The sequence below is a fragment of the Apodemus sylvaticus genome, chromosome 22 (genome assembly GCF_947179515.1).
Source record: "Apodemus sylvaticus chromosome 22, mApoSyl1.1, whole genome shotgun sequence".
Lineage (NCBI taxonomy): Eukaryota > Metazoa > Chordata > Mammalia > Rodentia > Muridae > Apodemus > Apodemus sylvaticus.
The window spans coordinates 787,206-807,536 of record NC_067493.1 but is presented as its reverse complement, the minus strand read 5'-3'; the positions used below and the strand labels follow the sequence as shown (position 1 = coordinate 807,536).

Here is a 20,331-nt window from a genome sequence, read left to right as displayed (position 1 = left end):
TTCAAAACTGCCTTCTTTTTTTAAGGAATCAATTAATTACTTATACAATGTTTTCCCTGCAGGTATTCCTACAGACCAGAAGAGGGCACCAGATCACATTACATATAGATGTGAGCCACCATGTGATTGCTAAGAATTGAACTCTCATGACCTGTGTAAGAACAGCCAGAGTTCTTAACCTGTGAGCTGTCTGTCAAGGCCTATTCCTGCCATATTAATGTATATTATAAAAGACACACAGATATGGGCACAGGCGCTGCATAGTCCCAGAAACCACCCATGCACTTACAACAAAGCAACTGGTCCAGATGTTTTGGACAGAATTACAATCAGCAATGATACTGAAGTTATTAAGAGGTCATTGTCTGAACTAACAAGTAAGAAGCACATCTAGAAACCTCACATGTGGTCACATCTCGCTGATGTTTCCCATCCAACTCCATAGAGGACCCACCAACGCAGTGCATACAGCTCAGCAGTGTGCTCCTCCCGATTTTGGGCAGATATCCTGTGCTCATGAGGTCTTGATTTCAGAGCTTCCCTGAGGTCCCCTCACAGCACCCAACAGTAGAGCTCAAAGCAGGATGCGGAGAACAGTTCAAGCTGCACAGCCACAGTGAAGACACAGAAAGCCTCCCGGAAGATCTCACCTCTTTGTCTGACTCTGCCAGCAGACTTGATTGGCCAGGGAGTCTTACCCCTCCTCAGGTTAAAGTGTGCTTCTGGTCTAGGCCTGCCCTTTTCCAGATTTCAGGAGTGGATTACACTCCATTAGCAACTGAAAGAAGATTCCAAGACAAATCTTACCCTACCCAGTCCTGTGGTAGGACACACCATTCCAGCTCTGGCCAATTAGCTGCCAGTTCTTTCCCTCTGTGAACCAAGATGTTACCAGGACCTGACTTCTGACATTGCCTGAGCTTTTCTCAAAGCAGTTGTCTTCTTCCCATATTCAAGAAGAATAGCTGGCAATGACTATTACTCAATATGCAATGGTGGTATCTCTCTGACCGACTAATGGATGACCCAATGCTTGACCCAGGGTATTAACATTAAAGATGGAGTTGTAATGACAAGAGTTTTACCCAGGCAGTGGTGGTACATGCCTATAATCCTAGCTCTTGACAAGCAGAGGCAGGTGAATTTCTGAGTTCCAAGCCATCCTGGTATACAGAGTGACATCCAGGAAAGCAAGGGCCATACAGAGAAAACCTGTCTCTACAAAAAAACCAAGAAATAAGAAAGAAACAAAAAACAATTGAAGAGTTTTGTTTATGGCTAAATGCTGAGATCAGGAAAACTGAAGCTTCCTTCAACAGAGGATAGGTAGCCAACAACCACAGGAGAAAAGCAAGAAACATAAGGGGATCTCTTTTGAGCACTATTACTAGTCAGCACATTTTCATCCATGACAAAGGAAAGAAAGAACACAGTTGGATTAGAACAGATTTTAGAGATAAGCCTATATCAAATCATAGAGAAAGTGAGTCTTTCTATGTATATAAAAAGGGTCGTTAATAGAATGTCCCAATAAAGTCTGTCAGCGAAGGAAAGCTAGAAATATCAGATCTTTTTTATTTCATGTTGCAGGATATTATAGCTGATCTTCAGTATATACCAGAATACTTAAGAAATAAGTACTTCCAATGTGAGTTTTAAAATAAAATAATAAAACAAATCACCTTTGTTTTGTAAAATAAAGTAGTACAAATAGAAAAAAACAAAAATGGCTTTTCTACATGTAAGTTGCAAAAAGCATCTACAGTCTAGATCAAAGGTGGATCTCAACATCTCAAAAGATCAAGATTAAGAAAGGGCTTTTACTCCCAAAGGTATAATTAAGAAATATTCCCCACACTAAACAGGGTTAGAGTTAGGGTTAGGGGATTAGAGTGTTATGGCAAGAATCAGGACAAGGGTTGTTAGGGTTGAGATGCTTAGGAAATTAAGGAATTAATATAGGATTAGAGATTTAGGATAAGTCCCAGGATTAGGCTCAGGTTTAGGGTTAATGTGGCCATCATTATTCTTGATGGTTTCACTGAATCAATAGAATCCCTATTACCCAAAGAATGTGATTTTCTTTTCAGTTTTCACTATTTCCCTCACCCTGCCCCCTCCAATGAAAGGAATCCTCTCCCAGTAACACACAAAAAAGCCTACATACACTTAGCCCAGGTGTATGGGCTAAGTGTACTGGCTCATTTCCATGACAGACCCTAAGTGGCAAGCTGGTATTGTTGCCTATATACAACTTTATACTTACCTAAGGAGGCAACAATTGTAAATTATCAGCTCAGTTCAGTTTTCCTTCCACAGAGACCTCCCAATTATATTCCTAGATAATCTGAAGTAGTAACCATGTTGGTGAGCACAATATGCACACACTCAGGTATGGTTGCCCATCACTGTGGTGGCAATTATCTCCTGTCTGACCAGGTGCTATGGATTAATGTAGCTGAATGCATTTCCTTACCTTGCGATGAATTTAATCCCCACAGAGGCAGGAACAAGAAAAAAAAATTGGTTCCTAGCACAGTGGTTAGAGGTGGGGCCTTTGGGTGATAGAAGTTGCATAAATACTGGTGTTTATAGAGGGAAACGTATCAGAAAACACACACATACAATACTCGAAATTCTCTATCTCCCCTAGGCTCTTGCCATATGGTACTTACACCACATTGAAAATCAGCCAAGAAGGCAAATATGCATACAGTCACTTAACTTTGGGCCATGAGTGTAAACCAAATTAAGTCTTAATCTTTATAAAGTAACCAAACCTCAAGCAGTTTGTTACAGTGACAGGAAATGAACTAATATGACAGAGGAAGAAAAGAGGCACATCTGTGAAGAACGAGATAACCAAACAGAGCTGATGGAGTTGTCCATTTGAGAGGCTTCTGATGTCATGTTGATAATCACCCCAAGTATACATTTACTGTCTGAAATTGTGGAATAAAATATCCTATCACCTAAGAGGAAGGGAAAAATGCTTTCTGCTTCTGTGTACACAGAGGTCAGTGCATGGGAGTTTGTAAGATAAAAGGCTGGTACACTGACAGGAAAGGCTACCGAGCTTGTCATAATTCTAAGTCAGGGTCCTCTACAGTTTGGACACAAGGAGACAGACAACTGTGTATGGGTCCCTAGCACACAGAAGAGTTGATTTACCCCAGATCCCAAACTGTATATCTTATCCAGAAAAGGAGGAGAGACTTTATCTCGATCTCAATGTAAAACCCAAGTAGGAGGCTATCAACATCAACCCCTGGCCCCAAAATGCACACTACACACACACACACCATATACATATATACACACAGCATGCGTAAACACACACACACACAGAAGCTGAAGCAGCAGTGTTACCCCCTGGCTGTTCCTGTGGCGTGATCTCCTGTTTCAGGTCAGGTATGGACACTCACCTAGCGTGTCCTTGAGATTCTTCACCAGGGAGCCCTTCTTCAGGCTGTTCTTACGCTCCATGTAGTTGGAAGGCACATAGCCTGTCCTGTTGGCTGCATTTCTCACCCGCCACCAAGTCTTGGAGTCATCCAGCAGCCACAACCGCTCATTCTTCCTGATGTCGAGCTCCTGGTCCTGCTGGGCAGTATAGTCCCACTTGGCTATGACAATGACTTCTTCTGTCATCTTTCATGGAGTCCTTCTGCCAGCAAAACATTTGAAGATGCTCATTAGCTACCTGAACACCTCTCCTCTGACAGATTTGAAAAATTGTCAATGACAGCTCCTATTGCCACCAGTTTCCTTCCAGCCTCTTGAAACACTTGCCCTTAAAATGACCTACGTGTAAGCTCTAATGCTGCTGAGAAACAACATCTTGTAATCAAAGCCTGCAGCCCCTCTCAGTGCACTAAACACACTGCACATTTTACGGAGGCTAGATGTAAACTTGGGGGGGGGGGGAACATTCAAAATAACAATCTCATAACTAGAGTGATCTTTTGACAAGTGACACCATCCCCTTATAGCTGACAAGTTTACACTACTATTCTCAGCATATGCTGAGGATTTTGAAGATATTTAATAAATATAACATACCCAAACTACTCCCATAAGCTCAAATTCAATTAGTGTACTACTAATGCACAGTGGTATCCTGAGTTGGACCGTAAACTACACAAAGGAAATTTGTGACGACACTGTTGAAATGTAAACAAAGCCTAGGCAACAGCAATGTGCCCTGTCAATTAGTTCTGACAATTCAATGTAATATGACAACACTGGAGAAATTAGCTAAGGGCTAATTTTCTGCACAAATAACTACAGCTTTCCTGTAAATATAAAATTACTGTTGAAAACAAAGCAATACTTAGATATTTACCACATCATTCATAATTCCCCAAACTGGAAAATAAACAAAGATATTCTTCAGTAGGTGAACTGATAAACCAACTGTGTACCTGACAGTGGAATATTTAAGTGTTAGGGACAGAGTAGGAGGAAATGAAGATGCTTCCTATGATTGAAGGCAGACAGCAAGGCTACAAAGGCTAGGCATGTGGATTTGGACATGGGGGTCTCCTGGGAGCAACCTTTACTGACATCCTGCAGCCCCGTTCTCTGTAGCTTTTGTGCCCATCACTGGGTCACACTGGGTCACTCAGTGTTAGCAAGAATCATCCGCCCTGACACCTGCCCAGGCTCCAGGAATCTCACCATGCTGCACGTGATGGCTGGCCGCCTGGCCTCCTCCAGCGAGAACCCTGTTAGGTGGGCTCACCCAGGATCCTCTACAGCATGGTCCTCCTCTCCTCTGGCTGTGAACTCCCGCTTATCCTCACATGGGGAGCTGAACTCTGTATTCCTGATTGTAGAATTCTGTTGTAGGACCAGTCTGCCTTGCTGTCTCCTAACTAGCTCTTGAATAGCAATTTCATTATATGACATGCTAAGAAAGGCAAAGATCTATGGAGACACAGGACCAGTGGACAGAGAGGAGGGGGAGAAGCACGCAATGCAGAGAGATGGTGAGCACGTGTAATTGCAAATATATATCAAGACGTGTTGTGTAGACCAAAATACATAATAAAACTACTCCAAAATACAGCTTATTAAAACAAATGGCACAAATCTGATGAAGTCAATCTGGGACGTACTAGATAGGAAAGAACACAAAACACACAGGTTCACCTATTTCAGCAACTGTACCCTTCTCAGGTACAAAATGCACAAGTGTTCTTGAAGTGCAAAAATCATACCCAGCCCCTCTACTGACTGGATATGCCCCCTCAGTTATAAAAGGAGTGATGACAAGATACTTGACCCAAACTCCTCTTGACAGAGTTCTTATGATCTTACTTCATGAGTTCAGAGTCACAGGAAACCCATGCATCTGACCCATGGAGGCACGAATATAACATGTTCTACTGTATTTGGGCACATAAATAAAGAATAATACATGTCTTCTCACTTATGAGTTACCACATTAGATAAAAATCATTTGGGAAAAAGAATATGCTTGTAAATTGTACACATAATGCACATAATATCCACGAAGGTAGAGTTTACACAAAGGTCTTCTCAAAGCCAGAGACGATAGCTAACTGCCGTCAGAAGGCCACAGCTTGTAGCTCAGACACCTGATTTCTCTACCAGATTAGACCCAAAAAGCAACGAGATAGGCATCTCTTTTAAAGTCAGGGAGAGGAACGAAAGTAGTAATAAAAATGAGGTTCAGAGGGGATTCCATTTAAATTCCATGCCTGCTGCCGAATTATATAATTTCCAAAATGAATTTAAATAGGATCAGATCATCATTTAAATCAGTTGATATCCAGCCAACCAAAGCTCTCTACTGAATTTCCTTCTGCATCAACAACAGTTATGAGAGGACTTGGATGCATTTATTACAGTGCACGCTGAAAGCATAAGGCTTACAAAAACACAGCTTCCTGCTAAGCCACAGAGCAGGGTGTTGGAGAGGCCACAGTGTGCAGCTAAGGGATGCAGCAGGCACCAAGTGCATCTGGCCAAGAAAAAGCCACATGCACTGCAGGTAGCCAGACTGGGGGCAGAGGAACCAGATACCCCAGATGCAGGATATGGAGGTGCAAGACTTGGTGTTTTTCTGGCTAGGAATCAGTCTTGTTTTAGTGGGATCTTTCCTTGTTATGCCCTAAGATTTGCCTCAGGTCTTGGAAAAGACTTTGGACTTCTAACACTCTTGAGATAAAGAGTAAGAAATCTTTCAAAGTTATAATGAATGCAATTTGCATTAAGAGGTGGCCACAACCCTCTGGGGACCAGGGGTAAAATGTTACAGTTCAAGTGCTGTGTTTGGGTGTCTTGTGGTGTTTGTCAACCTGACTGGAATAAAAAAACCCTCAGGGCATTAATGAGACACAAGAATGTAGTGGGTATATTTATGCGGGTGCTTCCAGAGAGGTTTAGTTGAGGAACAATTTATCTTAAATATGGGTAGCACCACTCTATGGGCTAGCATCCTGGACTAAATACAGAGAAAAAAAAGGAGTAAGGTAGCTAAACCCCAGTATTCCCCTTCTTCCTTCCTGGTCTGGCCATAAACCAAGTTGCTTCCAGTGCCCTTCCTTCCCTGCCATGGTGAACCACCTTCTTCTGAACTACAAGGTCAAACAAATCCTTTCTTCCTTTATGGGCATTGGCACTGCTTGGGAGCACATCCTCTACCAATCATATCAGAACCTCCAGGAAAGGGCCAGGTCCCAGGACCACTCTTATCTTCTCTGGTGCTCCCACCCGGTTCAAATCTGTGAACACAGCAAAAACCAAAGCAAAAATCTTCTATCTAGGACCCAAGTTTTAAAACTATCAGTTGGAAACATAAGAGAGACTGCATAAAGTATGAAGGTCATGACCCATCTGGCAACAATAAAAGATTTATGAATGTGTAAGCAAAGAGTAATTCAGAATCAAGTAAGTCCTCACCCCCAATGACTCACAGCTCCCTGCAGGAAACTGTATGTGCAACATACTATACAAACCCAAACACCTCAGCTCAGATTCCAGACTAGACTTGGATCCTCCTGTCTATACAAAATCTTCTGCCTTTAAAGTAATAGAATGGAATAATTATGGGGCAGAAGCCTTAACAGTTTCCTGCAGTTGGTTTTCTCTCTCCACGAAGTTCCAAATTAGTACAAATATGAGTTTCATAGAAGTGTTAAAAACTCAGACTTCGTAATCCCAACAGAATCTCAAGCAATTTCAGACATGGCCCTACATACCCTTCTGCTATTTTGTACAATGTATGTCAAGCAGGGAGCTCAGCACTGATGATTATAAAACAAAAATATCAACTTTGAAAAATGTTCTTTATCAAAGGATGATCTTTATCATGTAGAAACAAACACTAAGTAGAGATTTAATTCATGAGAAACAAAGGAGCTTATCTCATCAGTATGCAGACTTACTCTCCAGGGCAGGAGGCTATAAATGGACATGTTTAGAAGCCTTGGTATGAGAACTAAATTCTGATATGGGATGGGCACATGATGCCATCATTTAACACAGAGAACAGACACCATTCTGGGAAGCATCTTTTAGGAGACTGAGAATCAGGGAGAGTGGTATGTGTAGCTACAGAGCCAGGATCTTCACCAGGACTATGATTCCCATATTTGTCAAGCAAAACAAATTGAAATCCATGGGTAAAGAGGAGCAGGAAGAGGAGGAGGAAGAAGAGGACAAAAGAGAAGAAGGAAGAAGGGGGAGAGAAGGAAGAAGAGGAGGAGGAGAAGAAGGAGGAAGAAAGCTGGAAGTTACATGAGAAAGGACTGGAGGATGGAAAGGGTTGCTGGGGTGGGAGTGACTATATTCTGAACATATATGAAAATCTGAAAGAAAAAATAATTAAAAAAATAATAACATTGATTTAGTTTGTTTTAATGATTAATAAAGGTCTTAATAAAGATTAACTAATGGAGGACTGTCAATCTAAATGTGAGAAGGAAGACATAGAATTTCACAAACAAAATTAAAAATATTCACACAGACAAGCAGGAAGGAAAAGCAAGCCTACCACTTTTATTGGCAAAAAATGCATCTATGTGCATGTGTCTACAGCCATACCAGAATGTGTGTCTGTGAGTAAGACAGAGAAAAGAGGGTGGAGGATGCAAACTGAGACCAAATGGGGACAGGTTTCACCCCAATGCCAATTATCAACAAAAACTGAATTATTCAGATTATGTAACAACTTCACAGAGGGTCTCTAGAATGTTTTTTTCTATGTAACATATCATGACTTGAGTGGTGGAAGAGTGCAACTGATCAGTCAGAAAAACTCACTCAATACAGGCTTTGCAAGATGTGGCAAGCATGTGTCTGCATTCTATAAAGAGCACCTACAGATTTGTTGGATTACAAGACCAACACGGTCACTAACTGCTCCCCCTGCTCTGAGGACATAATCCTGGATGGTCCAGCAGACTCTGGATAGCTACAAACATCCTTGCTAATCAAAGGGAAGAAAATTAGAGAGAGAATTAATGATGCTATGCTGTAGCCAAGAGATGTCTCCAGAACTAGAAAAGAGAGTTCTCCTAGAGCCTCCAGCAGTGTAGCTTTTGGTGACACCAAGTGATGTCCCCTAGTGGGACTTGTGAGGACTTTGAACTTAGAACCACAAGTGAAGTAGGTGGTCACTGTTTGGGGGCATTTGCACTGTGGGAATTTGCTCCTGCAGCAACAGGAAGCTGATCTCAGTGAAGAGTTTTTCTTTGGAAACAGGAGCATTCTATATTCTCTTTTTATTGCTGTATGCATGGTCCTTGATTCATGATTTACAAAAGTCCATTTGCATTACAGAGACTGACTCATGAATGGATTTTAGAACCAACTAAAATTCTTGTTTAACTTCAAGATGTGTGTAGATAGACCTGTCAGATGTCAAAGCATGTGACAGCACTTGGCAGGACCCTGATCTCCTGTGGGGGAACAGAAAGGCCAGTTGGTGGCTTTTTGCAGCACCGTTACTAATTACAGTAAATACACTTTAATCCTAACTAGGATATAATATGGAATCTAGTGGTTGTTCCATCTCTCACAAAATTAATTAAGTTGTGGCAATAGGCAAGATCTCACCACCTTCCTAAAACAGAAAAACACACCACACATAAAAGAGAACACACATAACAGCCCTTTCCATGTGCAGCTGCAAGAGGTGAGAACCCAGCACCATCTGCATGGTCAAGGAGCGCATGGTGACAGTCAACTGAGACCCATGTCATAGTGCTTCATAAGGATGAGCACATCAAATGTTCACAAGAACCTTTTGAAGTAGATGTTATCTACAGGTGCATTTAGAAATGATGAAAGGGCACTGGAGGTGTTCAGTGACTCACCTAAGTTCACAAGTTAGAAAGCAGAGGATCTGGGGTGCAAATTCACCAGAAGGCGCTTTCCACAAACCCATGGCTTCATTTACTATTCTTCACTTGGAAGCAGAGTTTTGCTGGTGTTCTAAAAAAATAAATCCTAGGGGGAAGATGGATGTTGATGAAAAAAAAAAAAAAGCCAAATCCAATTTACTTTTGACAAACAAACAGGTGGTATTACTTAGGGAGAAACACCAGAGGATGACTTGGGACAGGATTTGTGTTTTTAATATTTCATTAGAGAGAGGCAAAGTCTCCTGAGAGAGAGACTCAGACTGGATATTGCAAAGCAGAAGCCAGCTTGCCTCAGTGGGTTATCACAGAGGGATTCTTTCTGTGACTTGTTTTCTGGCATTGTTGGCGATGATGGCCTGTGAGGTGGTGAACAGTTCGTTTCATAGTAACCAGCATGATGCCTTCTAAGTTATCTTTCTCTGGTAGAGAAAGTCAGGGTTTGAAAGCCAGCCTGGACCACCAGGTTGGGCGGCTTTTGTGGGAAGGTGGTTGATGACCGACTGCGACTTTTTTTTCTTTTTCCTCCTCAGATCTCCTCATCTCCTCAGTTTCCTGTACATGGTTCATGCATTTATGTGCATGTGTGCTCATGTGCAGGCTCACTCTCCCTTGTATGGCTTGAGCGAGCCAGGAGGGTTATCTTCCTCAGTCACCCTGTCTTCACCTAGTTTTTTGAAACCTAAAGTGCTCAGCTCACTGAATCTGGAGCTGTCCATCTCAGCTACACTGGGTGCTGAGCTGCTGGGATCTGTTAGTCTCCACTGGGGTTGCAGACACGTGCACCCAGCAAATGCACAAGTACTAGGGTTCCAAATTCAGGTTCTTCAGCTCCCTTCACCCAGTGCTGCCACCATGGCTAACAAATGGTGACAAGCTTCTATCTAGGAAATTTACAATTACCTAGAGCACTTAACCAGTATATATTTCACAAAGAACTGTAAGTTACTATTAAAACCAGAAAGTTAAAATACAACCACAGGCACTTAGCACCTGAGAGAGCTGAGCATATTCAGCTTCTCCAAATACACCCAGTGTCTCCACTGTCCTCCATCCTTCAGAAGCCCATGAGCCCTTCCAACTGGTGATGGGTTTACATTCTTATGCCTGTTTCCATGACTTACAAAGGTTCAATATCTTCTCATTCTTGCCAACATTTATGTTTAATAGTATCCATCCTACTGGGTATGAGGCACTCAGAAAATCACTTATGAGTCTTCTATCTGTATTCTTTTATTTAAAAAATGTATTTTATGTACATTGATGTTTGCCTGCACTTATGTCTCTCTGTGAGGGCATCAGATCCCCTGAACTGGAGTTTCAGTCAGTTGTGAGATGCCAGGCAGGTGCTAGGTGCTATCAATTGGACCTGGGTCCTCTGGAAAAGATGTTAGTATTCTTAAATGCTGAGACATGTCCAAGCCCCTTTCACTGCATTCACACAAGAATTATTAACACATAATTATCTCAATCAAAAGAAAAATTATATAGACAGTAACAGTTCTGGTTGCAACTTCCTCCCTCATCATTTTAGTTTTAAGTGAATTTCATTCACTAATCCACCTCTACCGTCAGGATCATGCTCCCCTCCCCTACAAGATGAAACAGTAAATATGAAAACTACCTTAACTTGTGGGTCTGAAATGCTTGCTACATGTGCATTCCTGAGACTAAACTCAGTCAACAAAACCCACAACTGCCAGTACAGTTGAGGAGACATGAACTACCATAGCTGACTTGCACACATCTACAAATAACTCTGGAGACTTGCAACTGCATGTGTCATTTAAAAGGATATTATTCTCTTATGCCCTGGATGGTCAAAGTCCCCAGATGCTTAGATATTAAAGACCTGGCCTCACTGCAGCAGTATTCAGAGGTAACTTGGGATGGATCACAAGGGCCCACAATATAACGGGCTGGGGAGAAGCTTTCTTTATAAGAGAATGTAGAGTTCTATCACTGATGTGCAGTCTCACACAGTCCTAGAAACAGCTATTGGTTGAAAACCTAAAACTGTAAAATAAACATTTTAGAAAATATGTCTCCTCAGGTATCTTGTCACAGCTACAGAAAGACTTAAATGCTAATTTAAATTATAGTTTTCTTTCTAATTAATATCTGACAGTAAAATGTAATTACTACAAGTAATGAACCCACATCCATACTATTGAGATTGGCAGTTCCTCCCCAGTGTCCTATTTCTGTCTTTGCATCCTATCCAGGATACTAGATTATGCTTTGTGGTTTCTTAGGGGCCTCCTGACTGGGACACTGCCCAGACTTCATGCTTTGAGGAGTGCCAGTCAGGAACTCTGTAGAATGACCTTCCATTAGAACTTCCACAATATTTTTTCTCCTTTTGAGCCCTGGGTGGTGAGCTAGGAAGAAAAGCACCCCTCTTGCTCACAGTGTGCCGTGCACACAGGATCAACACAAAAATGGCTGGTGGTCTGAACCTTAAGCACTTGCTACCTGTGGCTGCCAGGAGCTCTGGAAGGCAGTCCTTCTGCCTACCAGAGCATCCCATCATTTTGAGTCTGTGTGTATTTGCTTTGTTTTGCTTTCTATGCGCAATGCAAGCAGCTCTAAGCTCATGACACTTTCCACTGCAGTAACAGAATCTGTGTAGTTGATCCCATCCTACCCGGCACTGTCGATTCCTACTATTATACACACATTCTTGACATATTAAAGATTCCTCTTTTGGTGACAATAAGGCAAAAATACTTTCAGACTTGTGTGCTACTTCCGGCCAGCTCATGGGTCACGGCCCTGTAGATAGTAAAGGACTGTGCCGTGAGCTTGACTCAAGTGCCCAGAACTCTAAACGTTTCTTCTCATCTACTGTCTTTCTGTATTCTGATGTAATGGGTGAGGAAACATCAGAATACATGATCATTGTTGTGTCTGAGAACACTGGAGTCTCTTTTGCTAGTAGGATAAGCTGCCTGTGCCCCGATGAAGCAGTCCACCTCCTAAATGGAAGCTACTTGTCTTAGCTCCCTTGGCCAAAGTATCTTTCTGAACCATCCCATATTGCACAAAATAGTATCTTCGACCCCAAACCATGTCCACAGCATCTCCTTTCTATACAGTAACACAACCACAACATATTTTCAAAAGCCATTTACTCTGCCAACTCTACCTGCACTTTAAGGCTACTAAAGGCTTTTATCCCTTCCACAATTCCTCACTCTTATCCAATGGTCTTCATTACAGAGGTCACTATGATCAGGCCTTCTGTAACGCCTCCTCTCACACTGGGATGCCCTGCAGGCTTTTCTCCTTACTATTTCTTCTTAATCACCTGTATTTCTGTCCTAGGGGAAGCCTTTCCTCCATCCACACTCTTAACTTTATACCGTCGCATGCTGTTTTCCAGCTCTATATGCCTACTGCTAGACTTCTTACATTTAGCTGCCTAGAGAATCTCCATGTGGATGTGCAATGCACACTTTAAATCTAGGATGTATAAAAACATTCAGATTCTTTCACTCAAACAAAAGAAAATCAATACAATAAAACACAAAAACCCTAGTGTTGTTTGCACAGGAATTCCCATCCTGGCAAATGAAATGGCATGAACCACTCACCCAGTGTCAGACCAAAAATGTGAGACTCCTAACTCAGACTCCTTATCTTCCAAGCCACTGTACTAGCAAACCCTGCAGGCAGGCTGGCCTTGAAACTGGGCCTCAAATCCAAGGACATTTCTCTTCCTCTACTACCCAGCCCTGCAGATCTGCTGCACCTCTCCTGGCCCTACATAGTTCCCATAATTCCATTTCTACCTCTCCTATAATTCACAGGCTGTTCCCAAGGTTCTCCAGCAAATGATTGTGATTATCGTGGAACAGATTTTTTAAAAAAGATTAAAGGTAAATAAATGTTCAAGGCACAGACTGAGACTCGGTGTCTACCTGATTTAAAAAAAAAAAAACAATCTATAGATAGCCCATGGAACAATGAAACAATAATAAAGGTGCTCAGCCTTTGGCAGAACCATTAGCACACAGGATCTTCTAACATAAAAATGCTGATGTTTACAGAGTAGCCGTCCCCCCACCCCAGTTGGTTCAGGAAAAGATCAAAGACTATTCTAGTTAAGTGGAGGGTCTAGCATAAGAATCTAACCTTCTGACAACATGACACAATGCTGTCAACCAAGAAGCTCAAGATTCAGAAGGGTACAATCCAAAAAAAGAAAAAGAAAAAAAAGAAAGAAAAGTTTTTTTTTAAATTGAAAATTTCTTTTAAAAAGTTGTATGTGTGTATATATATGTGTTTTTGTCTATGTATGCATGTAGTTTGTGTGTAGTAGTACCGACAGAGGCCATAAAAGGGTCTTTAATACCCTGGAGCTGGAAATTACAGGTGGCTGTAAGCCAAACTGTGGTCCTCTGAAGAGCAGCTGAGTTGCCCCCCAGCCTCACATGCTCTTTAAAAGCTTATCTTGGGCCACATCTATAACACTCCTAAAGCAAATCCATCATCATGCCACAGGCTGAACAAACCTGGTAAAGCCACAATATATTTGTACATAGGAATTATGGTTATAGAGATCAAAGGATTGAATATACTCGCTTACCAATGGTTGCAAACAGGTGATTAATAACAAATGGTTGGTGTCTAGAATAATGGAAACCCTACAAAGCAGAGAAAGAGACCAAGACAAAAGAAAAGACAGGCAAAACACAGTCACTGCAGAGAGACAGCACAGATGGTGAACACCCATAAAGATCATTCAAACTATCCATCTCCTAAGACCACAGTAAGAGTCCACTTAACACCAGCGGGGGAACCAGAAAAGGCTGCTAGTGGAAGTGAGTCCACGTGCTCTGCTAGTGAATAAATAGGATATGCTCCTTAAAAAAAAAGAAAAAAAAAAAACATCTCAGAATGACTCTACGGAGCTACACGTGCATGACTGCAAGTTTCCACACCCACAACATTCTGAAAAGACGCTTTCACTGTGCTGAGGAGTGTATGAAGTCACAACCGGATGTCTATCAAAATGTCACTTCACTGACCATGACTTCCCCAAGGATGCGGCCAATAGGAGCAGGCTGTTCCCACAGAACAGGATCTACCTCAAGCTCACTGGGTGCCTAGAACTCAGCCCCTTGGGCTGTGTCAGATCTAATCTACAAACAAGGAGATTGAAACTATGTGAGCCAGTGACCTGCTCAAGATGTCACAGCCAATCAAAATCCCTGTGAGCCCACAGCCTGGGTCTCCTGATCCAGAGTCTGTAGATCTTTAAAAAGAAGGACCTCATTTGCAATAGTGGCACAATCTGCAAAGCCACTGTGTATAGCCTTGTTTGTTAGACTTATTAGACTTACCAGTCAAAACTGAGAGTAAACACTGCATCATTCTACATTGGATGGGTGTGTTGACTGGGCCTTGAAGTTATTTTATAGTCAGTACACATGGCCTACATTTTACTTACTTGATCAACATTAGTTTTATGGTAGATTACAACTATGAGCAGCAATTGTGAGATGAGCCCCACCCTAACCCAGCCTTATTTCCTCTGTTCTGTGAGTCACTTAGTCACGTAAACTGAACATTCTTAAGTATCCAAACTATTGGCTCCTGAAATAAGGGAAAATGAAATGGCCTTTTTCTCTGCAACTTTTAAACTTCCAATCTGTAGTAAGTGAAGATGCCCAGGAAAATCTGAGGACGGTTCAGAATTATTTGTACCCAGCACCTATTCCTCCCAAGGGTTAAATGTGACCTAGCTAAAGACACTAATAGCAAGACTGTATAAGCAGCTCTGTCAGTTCACTATGTAGATAGCTTCTTGTGGCCACCATCTATCAAGAGACCTTTCTCTTATACATGCTCACGGTCACACTCATCTGTGGTGTGCTTGCTTGACCTCTATGAACCTATGCAAAGCAGTTTCACAATAGCCAGAATACAGAATAGAGGAGGCTCCTTATCGCATGGCAGACAGGCAGCAGAGGACAAGTCACACCAGACTCTAACTTCTAAGTTTCCACCACCCCCAACAGTGGTAGCAACTAGGGACAGAGCTAACAAATGAGCCTATGGGGACATTTCCTAGAGAACATTAATGTAACTCCTCCCTTGCTTTATTTTGATCAGCACTTAAACCATCATTCCATATGCAACATATATGCATAAATTTGTATACATATATACTTATACAATGACTCTACAATGTGCCAAGATAAGAAAGAAGGAGAAGAATGATTTCGGAGGAACAGACAGTGCCCAGGACTTCCTTTGATGGATAGTAGTCCTGTGGGACTAATGAGGATCAGCTCAAATATGAGGATCTAGAAGTTCTAAGCCAGGCCCTTTATCATGCAATCTACCAAAACTTGGATCTAATGTGGGTACATGAAGGTTATTAGTTTTATTTTTTAAATAGAAAACACCTGATTGATAAAGTATTCTGTATCCACAGTCAAAATAACATGTCTCTTCACAAGCAATATCCAAACTGTTAAGCAAAACTCTTGAGGAGACAGGACACAGAATCAGCCTGCTAAAGAGTTTTTGGGTTCTCCAAAGTTCCAGCAGGCTCTCATAGAACTTGGAGTTCCAATTCTAATCACCAGGGCACAGTGACATAAGAACTGCAATCCTGAAGGCAGCAGGGTCTGGTCAGATCATTTTCTACTGTCTTGAGAAAATGACATATCTGACAGCCATGAGGTGTCTGTGTCACTGTTCTGTTGCTGTGAAGAGACACTGTGACCAAGGTAACTCTTATAAAAGAAAGCATGTGACTGGGGGTTTGCTTACAGTTTCAGAGGTTTGGTCCATTATCATGGCAGGGAACCAGGCTGCACAGATGGTACTGGAGCAAAGATAAAGGGAGAGGGAGGAGGAAAGAAGGAGAAGGAGGGAGAGGAAAGAGGGTCAGAGGCAAGGAAGGAGGGAGAGAGACGAGAGGGAGCGAGGGAAGAGAGGAAAGGAGGGAGGAGAAAGAGGGATGGAGGGAAGAAAGGGGGGAGAGAGAGAGATCATCAGTACAAAGCACCCCCCACCCCACCCCACTCCACCCCACCAATGCCATACTTCCTAATCCATGACTTCAAATATATGAACCTATGGGAAGCATTCTTATTCAGCCCACCAGTGGTTACTGCCCTTAGTAAGGTCAGAACAATTTTTCATACTCAGTGCTCTGTGGTGGCCTAGGAAAAGGTCCCAATTGGAATTTATTAAAAAACAAAACAAAACAAAAACAGAAACAACCCTTGTTTTCACATACAGGGATATTTATGAGTTGCAATGCTATCCAGGTGTTCAAGTGGAGGTCTATGAGCATGTCCCATCTGCTAGGAGGCTACTGCCCATGAAAAGAGGGCTTCTGTGCACTAAGCATTCCTCCTAGGATCAGTAGAAGGGGTAGGGTCTGCCGCTTACACACTGACAAAAGGGAGCAATTATAAACAACCCCGGATGAAACACATTTTGCAATCACTTATGAAAAGAAGATGGATATGGGAAGACTTGATTTTTAAAAAATATGTTTCTCTAGTTTTCTAGGAAGCTGTAGTATGTCAGTGAAGATAAGCATAAGAAAATGATCATTTTCCTGACCATACAGAAAAAGCTGGTTTCACAGGTTAAAAAGCTGTGCTTTTAATGTGAAAAGCTATACTCCTCAAAAGGGACCAGGGGCAGTACTAGCATACAAGTGGCTACTGAACACCAAAGCCTTTGTTGCTTCTGTGGGTAATCTTTGCCAGGGCATGTCTGACTGTAAGTTGGAATCACTGGTCTAAGAGAACCCTGAGCACCTAGGCCTATGGGCTTAAGCAGCCTTTACAATTACCTTGGCCCAACTCAGATCTGCCATTGTTGCCTCCCTCCCACTGTCTATCCCTCCTTTCTTCCCCCCTTTCTTCCCTCCCTTCACACTACTTTCCTTCAGTCTCTGAAAGGACTCTTCAACTCTTACTTACTGGCTAGAGATTTTGCTATGAAGGTAGGGATGAGGGGGAAAAGTCAAAGTTGATGTAAAAATGAAAGGTTTGGGGGTAAGGGAGGACACTACCTGTCTCCTGAGCTCCCTATGTTTTTTTATCTCTCAAAGCCATGTTCAAGGAAAGTACACAGTTGTCACTGTCATCTCCAAGACATGGGAAAGGTAATGTAACATCAGGAGAGGAAGGAAATCCAGTTTTTAAACAGCAGACCTTGGTCCCAATGCTAACTGCAGACCTATCATCTAGCAAATGAGGTAATTCATCTGCAGTGAAAGCCAGAGACACACCAGAGAGGGCAAACCCCATACCAACCCCACCAGGATTCCACAACCATTCCATTATGGTAACTATAAGAGAAGGCAATGCCATAGGGCTTTTTATACAGCTCTAAATGTTTACCATGACTGCATTTAATCAATTATTACAGATCTATTGACTGTAAGACCTAAGGTATCAAATGCTGTTGTCCTTCCTTGGCCCTAGAAATCACCCTAGACAGGAAGAAATTGGTCCAAGCTGAAGAGACTGGCCTAGAGTCTCTTCTGTTTCTGCAGACACTCAAGGAGTTATTTCCAGATATGCAGAGACCTCCAGCCAGAGAGAGACCACCAGTTATCTCCCTGAAGCAGCAGGTGGAACCCTAAAAACTTAAGTATCCATCAACCAACTTCATTTGCAAAGAGCTTTTCTGCGTAAACCCTGGGCGCTGGGCAAAGACACTTAATAGAAACCTCCAAAACAACAAATGTGGGCCCATGCTAAAAATAAGGAACAAACCAATCCAAGGCTCTTTGGATGTGGGCTGAGGCTCCTCTAGGGTTCATGTGCTGAAATCCCTGTTGTGAGGCACTAAGAGGCGTCAGTTTAATCTGTGACACTTAGGAGGACTGATTGGGATAAGACATCATCATTGAAGTACAGATCTACGCATGAACGCTGCTGGCTTTTAACAGACATACTGTCTCTTACATGCCCCATGTGATAGTGTGCACAGCCTTGGACTCTGACAGCAAGGTCATCACAGCCTCTGGAATTTTGTTGCAACAATATAAAACAGACTGATACACATTAAAGTCGAGGAAAATGTTAAAGCTCAATATAATCCTAGCAGCCACTAGAAGCTGGTGAAACCCAGTGAAGGTATCTCTCCCTTCAGTATAGCAGAGGAAAGCCTCTCAGCACCTACCCCACTAAGCAATCAACATGAAATTTCAGTTTTCAAGTAAAATGCTGAGAGTGATCATGAGAGTGTGAAAGGGTATGCGAGCATCCTATCTCCATGCTCTCCATTCTCCTAGTGGGCAGGCCAGAGGTCTCCAAAATTTTGTGCCTTTACTTTAATGAAATAAGACCATTGGCCAGGAAAACAAAGCCCTAGAAAAGAGCTCTGAGACCCCACTACCCTCTAACTGCTCCTCAACCCAGTCCATATGTAGGCCTAGCAACTTGGTATATTCCTTAGGTACCCAGTAACGAGGGAACACACCCAAAACCACCATCCCAATCACCACTCCTCTAGACAGCATTGCACTGGTGTCCCTCTGGATGATGTTGTCCAGTCACTGCATTTCCTACTGGTACTTCAAAAGATCGCTGACCAGAAAGCACATGGCTAGCCCCAGACACCACTCCCTCTAGCACTCAGACCCAATCAGGCTACCAGACCTGCGTTGTGTCAAGTAGACTATTAAGTCTCTACCCATGTGTCCTTTCATTCCTTCAAATTGGTTGCAGTGTAACATCCCCAGGGCCTTCCTAGACTGCTTTCCAAAGGGCAGAGCTTCCTCCATGCCCCAGACAGACTGGCTATAGACAGAGTACAACCCTTTATAGTCTAACTGGTCCTACAAGAGTACCAGCCCTAGCCAGCCAAGACGCCTGGAACCATATTTTATGTTTTTGAAGCTACTATAAGACAGTGCCAAAAGATTCCTGTGTTTCAGTGATCACTTTAGACCAAATGAAAGAGAATTCTAACTCACATAAAAAAAGTACATTCACAGAAATCATTATTCCAATCTCCACAGACCAAATAATAGATTCAAGACTATCTTAAGACAATCGAAATGACAGAAATAATATGAGACTTGTGGGAAAGGGAAGGATGGTGGGTAGGTGTAACTCCTTCAATTCTGAGGTGGTACTCTACAGATGACAATACACATTCCACAAGGTGTTTCTCACTGTTAGCCAGAGGGAACACTGGATAAGCCGCCACACCCGAAGTCAAAGGTCACAAGCTATCAGTCATGAGTGAGATATATTTGTGAGTTGGGGATATAGTTCAGGTATGGACTCCCCATCTTTCATGTATCTTTCCCACCACCACCACCACCACCACCACCACCACCACCACCACACACACACACACACACACACACACACACACACACACACACACACGCGCGCGCGCGCGCTGCCTCTGTGTGTGTGTGTGTGTCTGTCTCTCTCTCTCTCTCTCTCTCTCTCTCTCTCTAATACATTACTGTTATACAACCACATCTTTGACCACCAATATCACTTTGGGGACTCCAGCTGCACAAGGTCAGAATTTCCTTCTATTATAGCTCAAACATATCTCTCATACAAACTTGTGAAACTGTCCTAGGAATCTTTATTTATCTGAATTTCCTTCTCATGAGAACTTATCTTCTCAGCACTAAGCTGGACTTGAACTTGACCAGCCTAAAGACCACTCTTTTCTCCCTGCTGTAAGCGTTTGGTCCCCAACACATAGGCAACCTCAGCTCAGAACAGGTTCCAGAACGTCACTCCATAGAAGGGAGCTGTCTACTGGTCTGCATACTTACTTCTGTCTAAATATTCTCAACCACCTATTCTCAGGTTGGAACAGTGATAACCTGGTGTTTGAACTGTGTCCCTTAAGAGCTTAAATTTAATGGACTTCAGTAAATCAGGGACATTCCTACTGCCATTATTACTAATTTAATAACTACTAT

The 20,331-nt window shown here is 42.4% G+C and overlaps 1 protein-coding gene across 1 annotated transcript in view; it reads right to left on the bottom strand.

The window, feature by feature from the left end:
* The window catches only part of LOC127673186 (uncharacterized), an 82,553-nt gene that overhangs the window by 11,575 nt on the left and 50,647 nt on the right, over positions 1-20,331 (bottom strand). The window lies entirely within an intron of this gene.